General features: G+C 43.0%; 1 protein-coding gene across 1 annotated transcript in view; it reads right to left on the minus strand.

Moving 5' to 3' along the window:
• The window catches only part of MAPKAPK3 (MAPK activated protein kinase 3), a 112,000-nt gene that overhangs the window by 18,448 nt on the left and 81,296 nt on the right, over positions 1-12,256 (minus strand). The gene's annotated exons all lie outside the window — the stretch shown is intronic.

Genomic DNA, 12,256 nt, shown 5'->3' on the forward strand with positions numbered 1-12,256 from the left:
TAGCGTTTTCATGGCAGACTCAATACGGGGTGGTTTGCCAGTGCCTTCCCCAGTCATGACCGTTTACCCCCCAGCAGCAAGCTGGGTACTCATTTTACCGACCTCAGAAGGATGGAAGGCTGAGTCAACCTTGAGCCGGCTGCTGGGATCGAACTCCCAACCTCATGAGCAAAGCTTTCAGGCGGCTGCCTTACCACTCTGCGCCACAAGAGGCTCTCTACAGGCATTAAATAAATTATAACAAGAGCTGCCTTTGTTCTGAACCCTAAGCTCAACTCAGCCCTTTCCCAACCAAGAATAGATCAATCCCCTGAGATCTAACGATTAAAAACATTAGCAATGAAGACGGGAAACAAAGAGCATGATTGACAACTACAACACCTAGTTTCAATGGAGTCAAAAGGTCTGGGCTCTCCAGATAATGTATGGAAGATTTGTTTTGCACTCTAGCCGACATTAAGGCTGGCAACTGCAAAGGGCACTACAGGGCCTTAAAGCAACCACAGGCAGTCTAAATACACGATGACTGTATGAATATGCTTCCTGAATGTTAAACCAACTCCAGGCATCCCAAGCCTGCATTCTTATGCTTTTTATTTTATTTTTTTTAATTTAGATTTTTATGCCGCCCTCCCATACGGCTCAGGGCAGTTTACATATAATGTTGTGGGGTAATACATGGAACGACCTAAGCATATAGCATAGTCAGAAATAACATCAACAATAATCCAACGGTTTAAATTAATATGGTATCAGTGATTGCAGGGGAGGAGGGAGGCAAAAGTACTCTGGTTGCTGGGCAGCTACGATGTTGGCAAAACTTAAAGATTTGCTGGCAGAGCAGCCTGATGCTGCTAGCACGAGCAAGGAGTCTGGTCTATAGGACCACTCAGTGATCATAGACCTGGTTGCAGACCCAAAGGTGGAGCAATCAGTAATGCGATGGTGGGTGAGTGGGACAGGCGGACAGAAAGAGTGCCATTCTTCCCTTCATAGCAGAGAAACAGCACCCAAATTATTTCGACACACAGGTGGCCAATTACAATCAGGATAATTGAATTTCTACCATGTGATTTTATGTGGGAAACACTTTTCTATAGACGTGGTGGACCAAATGAAGAGAACTACTGATATCCTTTTAGCCTGTGGCTCAGACAAATAAATTAACAATGATAATGATGCTCTGAGCAATACAAGAAGCACTATATCTCCTTTTACATTTTAGAAAATGGTGTATAGTTATTCACTACCAAACTCTTTCCTCTTGTCACAAAGAACATTGCCAACATACTGGCTTTTGTCATTTTGAAACACTGATTTCTGCACCGCTGCCTCTCTCTCTCTCTCTGTGTCATCTTCTGGCCCCAAGCCCAGGTATTCTTTCGTGACATGAATTTCTCTTGTGATACTGGGTTGACAACTGTTCAAAGAAAAGGAGCCTTAGCACTCCTTTGGAGAGCTTGATTTAAATTAAAGCACCTTCACAATGCATTTGTTAATTAGTATCATTTATATATTTTTTGTCTGAAAAACCAAAGGGAACATTAGAATAATTCTTGCGAATAGGCATGCTCAAGCACATGCAAGTTTAGCTCACGTCACACAATTTATTGTTTGGCTGTCAGCACAGGTTGTTCACCAGCACCTCAAACCTGTTCACCAAGTTGCTTTCCGTAACTGTGGATGCACAGGTGTCCCCCCCCCCCACTGCTATACTACTGACATTAACTGTTTACACAAAGAATTACAGTCCTATAGAAATAAATACCTTATGGGCGGGGACGGGGGGGGGCATTATGTTAATATTCATCTGAGTTTGCCTGAAATAGAAACGTTAACAGTTGCTATTCTGTCTCTGGTCCAGTGCTGACCCAGTGATGGCCAAACAAATCCTTGGAGTCAGTAATGGACTGGATGAGATTAAACAAACTGAACCTTAATCTTGACAAAACAGAGATTCTCTGGGTTAGTAGAAAGGCAGACCACAGACTCCAAATCTCTTCTGTCTTGGATGGGGTTATACTCCTCTTTTAAAGTCAGGTTCACAGCTTCAAAGTGCTGCTTGACCCAGAAGTCACCTAAAAAAATCAGGTGGCTGGGGTGGTTTGGACTGCTTTTTTGCAACTTGACTGGTGTGTCAACTGAGCCCACAGGTGATCCTGTCAGATTTAGTCATGGTGATCCATGCCTTACTTACATCTAGACTGGACTGTTGCAATGTATTCTTAGGGCTATCCTTGAAGGACATTCTGAAGCTGCAGCTAGTGCATAATGCTATACTAAGACTGCTGATGAGGCCAATTACACTGGCTACCAACCTACTCTTGAGCCTAATTCAAGGTGCTGATTCTGAGCATTAAAATGCTCAAAAATTAAAATGTCCAGTTGGGCGGCGGGCGTATTTTTGCCCGCCCAAGGAGACTTATGGATCCAATTGGTTTCCAGAATGCTCTGCGGGACCCGAAACCTCCCGGCATCTCACTGGCGGCCATAGTGGAGGTCTGGCAGTCCCACCTATCGGTCACCATAGACAAAGTTACTCCTAGACGTCCTCTCTGCCCTCGACTCAAATGGGCACCCTGGTATACTGGGGAGCTCCAGGAGAAGAAGAGGGAATTGAGACGACTAGAGCGAGTGTGGCTGAAGGCTCGTGACGAGGCTACAAGAACATCTCATCGCACGCTTATGAGGGCATATGAGATGGCAGTGAAAGCGGCTAAACGTGACTTCTGTGCTGCGGAAATTGCATCTGCTAGCTCTCGGCCAGCTCGACTAGTTAGGGTTGTTAGATCTCTTACTGCCCTGGAAGAAGAGCGCCAAAATAGTAGGAAATTGACTATCAGGTGTGAGGCATTTGCGAGCCATTTTGCAGATAAAGTCTTGTCGCTCCGCCACTCCCTTCCCGCCACGGTTAATACAGTTAATGAACTGGAGGCCCGTTGGCTACAGTAATCCATGCGACGGTCACCTCCAGATTCGATTTCTGTAACCTGCTCTACACTGGCCTCCCTTTGGGCTTGATCCAGAAACTGCAACTGGTCCAAAATGCGGCTGCTAGGGTCCTCACGGCTACACGTTGGAGGGCACATATCCAGCCAATGCTGAGGCAGCTGCATTGGCTATCGGTTATCTTCTGGATCAGGTTCAAGGTTTTGGTTTTGACCTTCAAGGCCATCCGTGGTCTGGGCCCAGTGTATATGAGGGACCGCCTATTGCCCTATGGCTCCCACAGGGCCTTACGCTCTGCGGGGGCTAACCTATTGGTCATTCCCGGTCCCAAGGAAGCTCGCCTGGCCTTGACCAGGGCCAGGGCCTTTTCGGTCCTGGCCCCAACCTGGTGGAATGAGCTCCCAGAAGAGCTGTGGGCCCTGTGGGAATTGTCATCATTCCGCAGGGCCTGCAAGACGGAGCTCTTCCGCCAGGCATTTGGTTGAGGCCGGGCAGCGAGAAGATCTAGCCCCCCTCACAAATGTGACAGTTGCGTCTGTCCTCTGCCCCCTCCATTTCCCTTCTTAGTAGATGTGGAATTGGGTTAGTTATATTAAATTTTTCCGCCATTCTTGTCTTAACTTTTGTATTAATTGTATTATGTTTTATTGTGCTATTATTGTTTTAGGGGATTGGTTTTTATGTGACCCGCCTCGAGCCTCCAGAGGGAGGCGGGATATAAATTTAATAATAATAATAATAATAATAATAATAATAATAATAATAATAATAATAATAATAATAAAGCTCTACTAGGGACCAAGGCCATTGCATTCAGTAATACTATGGGTGCTAGACTGGAGTGGATGGGGTGGAAGAACTCAGTGGATGGCCTCTCCCTCTCCCCAGGACCTGGAAAGGCTGCAGGCTGGAGGCCCAGGGCAGGGAACTCACTGGCAGGGACAGCTCTCACACGGCATGGATCTGCAGCCTCCAAGCCTCTGAGGGAAGTGGAAGGAGGAGAGGGTGGTCAGGGGTGGGGGACAGAAAGTGATTGGCTGGCTGCTGGACAGACAGGCAAGCTGGTTGGAGGAGGCGGCACTCAGGGGCGGGACAGCTGCCTTGAGTGGGTATTAAGCACTGAGTGGCACTTAAGTCATGAGACCAGCTCCTTCTCCAAGCCCTTACCAGAAATATAAGTGGAATAGAAGATGTGGTTTGGCAATTTGCAGGACCGTCTTTTCTCATATGTCCCTGCTGGGAAATTAAGATCACAGGGAAAAGCTCTCCTGACTGTCCCATCAATCAAAGAACATGCAAAGCAAATGCTCTACCACTGAACCATGGCCCCTTCCCAAATACACAAGTCTGTTAATGGTTCTGAACTAACTATTGTTGCAGCAAAAACTGGCTTCTCATGATATAGTAAAGACTAACAGCTTTTTTTTTTGCAAGCCGTTTTCTTTTTCACCTCAGGGGCCGATTCATACTCAAACTAATAACCATTTCCTGTTGATCAGAGATGTAATATTCTATAAATAATGTGAAAGGAAACTCCTAACACTATGACCAAAGGACAACATGTAGATAGGAAAAGGCTTAATTTGCAAAGGCAGAGGTTAGAGAATAGTTTTAAAACATACCTTAGCAGACCTACACATTATGGTTCATTTTATGTCCACTGAGGCTGCTTTCTAGAAGAGAAAAATGATGTGGAGGAACAAGGGCTCTTTGACCCTTTTCTTCCATATATATGTACCAAGTACATTTTACATTTTTTTTTCATGACAGAAAAGTAGTGCTGGAAACATGTGTGCTCCTTTCACATCCCCATGCTTGTATGTGTATCCTAGTACATAATGCCTCATGAAAAATGGTCCTCAGTAATACACCAAAGAACACCATCAAAGTGAAGCCAAAGAGAATGGCTATTTCTTCTTTGTCAGATATTTTGCCGTTACTGCAGAATTCCATCAGAAGAGTACTTTTGGCTTCAAAATGTCTAGAAACAGACTTAATGGCTACAGAGAGCTTGTTCACTAACTGCATTTTAGTTGAGAACAGCAGCATCTTGTGACTGGCTAGCACCACCAGCATATCTTAGCCACTAGACCTCTAGTTGGCATTTTAGGGCTGTAGCAAGGCAATGTGCCTCAGTCTGAATTCTCCAGGTGCCAAATCTGAATTTGAGCAGATCAGTGATGGATTTCAGTTTCTAGTAATATCTGCCTGTCGCACCACAGGGCAAACATCTCTATCTAGGAGCTCTCCCCTGGTTAAATCCTTTCCTCTGGGTACTAATTTTGGGACATTTTCCCCAAAGAGAGACAGGAAGAATGTCTTGTTGTTGCCAAGTCGCCACCCAATGAGATTCAAAACCTCAGAAAGCAGTGGAAGAATTACATGAGGTTGCTTAGAAACCACAATTTGCTCTCCACAGTAAGCAGCTGGCATCAACTCAAAGCCAGCCATGAGTGCTAGTATAGCTGCAACCACTGCCACACACTTGAATCAGTAAGTGGCTGAAGAGAAACTCCATGCTCACTCAGCACTGCTACTGCCACAAGTAGGCCAGTCTGGGTCTACAAGATTAATGCTATTTTTGTGAGACTTTCATCATCTCCTTTCTCTCACAAGCCAAGCCTTTAGCACACATGTTAGTTTTCTTTTGAAATGAAAACCGATGTAAAATGAGGTTGCACTTATCTGTAACTGTTGTTCATCAAGTATCTTTTGTGCAGGAACACATGGGGACTGCACATCAGATAGGTCTAAAAGCTAAAAGCTTCCAAGGGCACTGTGCGCCAGAGTCAAAAGTGTGTTCCTACTTGGGAGCATGTGCTCCTGCACAGCAGTGCCCTCTTGACCCTCAGTACCTCTAGTGCTTGGAAGCACAGCATGCAGCAGGTTAGGAGAGGGGCATATGTGCCTGAACAGAAGATACTAGATGAAGAACAGTTACAGGTAAGTGCAACCTTGTTTTCATCATTGATCTTCTGTGCAGTTCTACATGGGGATTCTATCAAGCTACTCACCGGGCAGTGGGGCATGCTGTCCTCACTTGAACAATGAATGAAGAACTGCCTTGCCCGCTTGTGCCTTACATCTAATCTGTAGAACCAATGTCTAGAGATGTATAAACATGTCTGCTGATGACTAGGTAGATGTTATGCACATGCTAGTTCTACATATCTCCATCAAATGCACACCATCCAAGAAAAGCTAAAGAAGAATCCATTGCCCTAGTAAAATGTGCATGAATGTTCAATGGGCATGGTAGTCTGGCCTCCTCATAACATTCCCTAATAACCTTGACAATCCATCTTGACAGTACATAAGCAGTGCTTTATCCCTTTGAAACTCAAGGCTTCTCTGGAGCTAAAGTTATAATGCCCTCCTAACAACTAAAGAATGTAATGAGCACTCATTCTCAGAGCTTGGCATGAGGAAAAATTTGGCTGACACAATATCTTGGTAAAAACAGATCCCCCAAACTACTGGAGGTAGAAACCCAAGACTAGGGTAAAGGACTACCCTTTGAGGGGGGAAAGAATCTGATGCCTGAGACCCCATATCCTCTTCTATGGCACCCTTATCAATTAAGGAAGCCAAAGCCTAAGCAAGACCCAAAGCTGCTTGATTGTATCCCATTACACAAGGTAAAACACAACAGGGAATAGATTTAAATTCTAACCAATAATCAAATTTAAAGATGGCCAAAACCCACTCATCTGAGGTAACAGCCTCCCAAGCTGAAACAAATGGAGTCAGCCTGTCCTCAAATTTAACAGGAACTAACAGTGCTCCTTGTCAGAATGACTTCTGGGATGAAGATGCCTCTCTGGCAGAGGGTGGCTGCTGATTCAACTTAAGTCTATTAGAATCTTGATGCTTATGATAACCCTGTGGAGTAGATGACTTAAACATAGGATACTAAGACCTCAATAGGCATGAAAATTGGTAGTCCTTTTGATACAGATGCCAGTGGCTGTCTCACAAAGGACCTCTGCTTAAATTGGGTTGTGGGTGAATGACAGATTCCTAATAATTTAGCTTCTTTATCAGGGGCAGCATTTTGGTCTGTCTTGAAAGAAAAAAAGAGTGGAACTCTTGAAAAGAGAGTCCTCAACTTTAAGCCTGGACTCCATAGGCAATGATGATGATCTCAGTCAAGCATGATGGGTGAGTACAATGAAGGCCACCATGGCCCTCAGCTGAATCTGCAGAATGCCATCCTACACTAATCTACTTGGAAAGTTTAATAACTTCTGTTTTCAGAATGTTAGTGAGTGAAGTTCCAGGAAGAGAAGAATCCTCCCCCACAAATACAGCTGATAATCTGCCATGAGTTTCATAGTTAGGGATTTTGAAACCTAAAGCTGCTGAAGAGTATAACTTTTGACTGAGGACATCCAACTTTCTTCCCTCACTTTTAGTAGGAGTGGGGAGATAGGGTTGACAGCACCTTGGCTGCATCTCCTTTGTAATCAAGGAGGATGGAAGAGGACGAGTTACAAAAGGGTTCCTTTGTAATTTAATACAAATGTTTTACCCTTCTTGGGGTCAGTTTGGAGATACACAGGCTTTTGCCACGGTTCCCGTGGGATGTTCTCAGGGCCTTCCAAAATCAGGAAACCAATAATCCTAGAAGACTCTGAATAAGATGACTCAAAGACTTGTATTTTGATCTGTGTTCTGAAGTAACTACTTCTATCTCAAATAACTGGGACATATGAGACATTTGTTCTCCAAATATGCAGATTCTCCATAAGTGATGCAGGTGAATGCTCTCCTACTCTCTCATCAAGGCTCGGATCCGACATTGTGTCAGATCTGTTTGATTCAATTGCTGCTGCTTCTTCTCTGACAACAGGAAGAGAACACAGCCTGCACAAGATGATTGCTGATGGAGGATACGATGACACTCAATGAGGATGATGGTACAGACTTGCATCCCTGGGGATTGCAAAGTTATCCCCTAATCCTCCAAACAACCTGGTGACATCGTGTTGGGAAGTGGCCACTGTACAGGTGGTTAAGGCTGAGCCCACAGAACTGTGGGTGTTTGTTCCAGATCAGACTCAGGTGGACTCTGGCCTTGTAGTATGCCAGCATCTCCATCCTCATCAGTGATGGACACAGATGGAGACTCAGATCTGGTGACGTCTTTTTCTGCAAGGCCAGCACTGGTTCAGGAGTGCCAATGAGGGCCTTCTGTTGAGGAGCCAATCTGCATTTTCTTTTGCCTTGTCTTAGCCTTCTTTTCCAAGAGTTCAGAGGAAGCACAATGAGCCCTAAGGGAATAAAACTGAGATCAGATCAGCTGAAATATGGATTTGGGAGGTGGAGCTGAATGTGTCAATTCTGACAATCCAGAATTAGGAACTCTCTCCAGGGCCGGCTTGGACTAAGGCTCGAAGGCTTTAAGGGCTTCCTCCCACAATGCTGTCTTAAGTTTCTATTCCCTATCCCATCTAGCTTTTGGGGTAAAGCATTAGGGTGAAGCATTACATGTAGAAACACTTCATCTAGACATTGGGAGCACTTCTTGAAAACAGCCTTCTGAGCCATGAAAGATACTCAGAAGCCGGAATAGCTTCAACAATCTGTACAACGTTTGTCTCACAAATAGCTGGAGACTCTAAAAGCATGACCTTTGGCAGCAAAAGAGGAACTTGGGGATAAAGGGGGTGCTGCTGCGCAGGAGTGTTTGGTCCCCAGACCGGAAACAAGTTTTTAACTTTGGCATGGTGTGCCCCATTGAGACTTTTAGCTGTAAAGACCTTTCTGATAGTGGGCCTACTCATGTTCAGTCGATATGTGGGACTACACAGAAGACTGATGATGAAACAGGCTGACAAAAACTATCAATGTGCTGCAGACATGGGGTAAACTGAGCAAAACTTTCATATCTTCATTATGTGTGGATAGGTTCACATAACCAAAGATCAAGATGTATAGCTGTGTTAGTCTGTCTGCAGCAGTAGAAAAGAAGAATCCAGCAGCAACTGAAAGACTAATAACATTTGTGGCAGGGTAGCAGCTTTTGTGAGCCACTGCTCACTTACTCAAATAATGAACTACATTATATTTTAAGTAGCCAGGGATACTTTGCTTTCTATAGGCCTTACAAAGATTGTGAAATGAAATCTAGTGACTATGTAGCACAACGTTTAGGGAAAGAATATAGGACTCCATCGATCTATTCTCTAAGTGCTGATGTTCCCAACAGAGGATCCTGTTTAGCATTACTGCTTGCTCTGAACAATATAAATCTGTTGACCTTGAAAACAGGAATGTCTATTGGGCAGCTCAGGTATCAGATACATGATACTTCAATTGTTCCGTTCTCAGGACATTTCTCAAGTAGAAGAGGAAGAGAGCAGAACAGATTTAAACACTGTCTACAATATTATTTTCCTTGTGTGATGGGCAAGACATTCAGACTTGCTGGAAGTTTTATGCATATCCCCCCCCCCAAAAAAAGCCTTGTGATCATGCTTACTCTACTCCCACATAGCTGATGATTACATTCTCCAAGAATCTGCAATTCACAGTCCAATTCTAAATATCTTGACTTGCTAGTACAGACGCCAGCCTAAATAAGTTTGTTGATGGGCAATGTTAATGTACAAGAGTTCAAGCAATAAAGCACATTCATTAATCACAGCAGATAAAGCAGGTAAAGATCAATTGCTCTTGGTGAACATGCAAAACTTTCAAGGTTAATGAATAATTTCCCTAAGCAGAAAGAAATCCACAGCAAGCAAAGCAACCCAGAGAATTCATATTATACAAGTTCTAGCCACAAACAGTGCTTTAACGCTAAGAATTATGAGCAAAGTAGAACTGGATGGAAGATCAAGTCTATAGCTTCCATCCAAACCGACATTTTGCATAATTGCTAGTTTTTGGAGTTTCCAATTAACATGTAATGTGACATATTGTGATCACACAAGATTTAGTTGTTCTTAAGCGAAATGAACTATGCTTGCATCATCCAGTGATGATCCCTTCTGTACAAAAGCAATTACCATAATCTGGAATAAGCCCCCGGCCCCAAGACTTGGTTCACATATGCAGCAGAATGAGGTAGTAGAACAGGCTGTATCTTGGGTTGCCATCTTGAAAGTGGGGTCTTGAGTTCCTGCAGAATTACAACTGACATCCACACTACAGAAATCAGTTCCCCAGGGGAGAATGATTTTTTTGGAAGGGGATTTGATATCATCACATCCCTGTTGAGATTCCTCCCTCCCCAAACCCTGTACTCCTCAGGCTCCCCCCCCCCCCGCAAATCTCATGAAACAAGCCATGATCAATGTACTGACAAGAAGCGTGAAAAGCTTTGAGAAAGAGATTGGCTGTATTATATTTCAGACTACATGAGGGTAGAGTCATCTTAAATGCTTAATTTTTTAACGTCGACAAACTTAAAAATGTAATCTCTCCTCTGCAGTCTGAAGTGGTTTTGTCCATTCTATAACATCAGCACTCTGCCGCCATATGACCATTTCCCTCACCTGTTTGTCTAGATCAGGCCTAAGTAATTTAGCACGGTTAGTAAGTATAGGATAACAAGAGAGTGTTTCCACTTTTTAACCCCTCTGTAAGCCCAAAAGCCCAAAATGCCACCCGCCCTCCCCGTGTTGAACAAATATATAAGTTGGCCAAATAGTGGAGATGAAAAAATAGTCAAAAAACCTTAGGAGGCAAAAAAGTAAAACAATTTTAATAATATATTCCCATAAGGTACAACACTGTTTCCTTATATCTAAACTTTTTTTCAATAAGCACTTCACAAATGGAGAAAAAAACTGAATGCAAAGCTTGTCAAAATAGTTATGTAGAAGCTCCCACATCATAAATTTGGCAGAAAAACCATTATGGGTAAAATTTCCTCAAACAATGTCTCAGAGAGACTTGATTTCAACCTGAGTCTTTGTGAGGAATATTTCTGTAATATTATATTTTTTCTGCCAAATTTATAGTGTATTATTAAAATTGTTTTAGCTGCCAACGTTTTGACTGTTTTTCCATCCCCCAAATGTAAACAGAGGAACAGGGAGCTGAGAAAAGTCCAACTCAAAGGTTGGACATAACTGTGTCTGCCAAATACAATGGATTCTGCCCAAGGATTCCTGAATATCTTGTGTCCAATACCTGCCTCTCCTTTCAGAGATCTACCTTTCATAACAGCACCACCTGTAATCAATGCTGACTTCAATTTACAGAGAGATTAAAACCAAAATTGTAATATTGTTCCTGCCTGCCAAGAAACACTGAAATGTGTACTCCTCTTTCAAACTGAAATTATGTACAAACTCTCTATAAAAAATGAAAGGCCTTTGTATTTCCTACACTGTGTGGTGTGCTTTGTTCTGCCTAATCATTCTAGAGGAATTAATCTCCTGAAACAGCAAAAAGTAATTTTGTTCCTTCCAGCCATCAGCAGGGCTTCCAAACCCATCCTGGGCTACACAATCACTATAAATAGATTGAGAGAGCACATGAACCATCAAACAACAGTAATAAATTATCATGCTGTAATCCCAATAAAATGTAGATTTAAGGCACAAGGATAAGGCCACATCAAAAGGCTAGAATGTTTGCAGAGAACTAGAAAAATTCTAGATTGCATTGAGTTTCAGAACTTCTGTTTTATTAGAGGATCCCATGTTGTCGCATTTATCCATACCAGCACTACTCCTACTGAAAAACAGCAGAAATGTTGCCACAGGGAATAGCTGCTATGTGAATTGCTTTCACACAGGCTACAGTTTTAACATTAAATTTGAAACACAGAAGAAACTCTGCACCATTTCTTGCTCATGCTGCAAAGATAATGTGAGAAAGGGGCATTTAAAGGAGAAGGTTAAAATGGTAGGACAAATGAGGAGACAGCCTAGGGAACAATATGGTAAAGCATGAAGGTGGTGTAAGAAAGGAGATCTATATTGAAAAACAGAGAATTAGACTTTTAAAAACCCAGTGTTTTTGTGTAGACTGACAGGGAGCAGTTTAAGAGATTTGAGAAGAGTGACATGATAGTGATGGAAGAAGAACTATATGTTTAGCCAGAGGACTCCCTACAGAGGGCTGAGTGGAAATAGACTAGGCAAAAAGGCCGTCAAGGAGAAGAGAACAATGACTGAAACAAGCCATGATCAATGTACTGACAAGAAGCGTGAAAAGCTTTGAGAAAGAGATTAGCTATATATAAACCACCTTGTCATTAAAAAAAATACTTTTTCATTCTGCCTGGTAGACAAGATATGATTTTAGTGGGTTCCTATCTCAGATTCATCAATATTTGCAATTCCAGAGA

The sequence above is a fragment of the Paroedura picta genome, chromosome 3 (assembly GCF_049243985.1).
Source record: "Paroedura picta isolate Pp20150507F chromosome 3, Ppicta_v3.0, whole genome shotgun sequence".
In the NCBI taxonomy this organism is placed as follows: Eukaryota; Metazoa; Chordata; class Lepidosauria; order Squamata; family Gekkonidae; genus Paroedura; species Paroedura picta.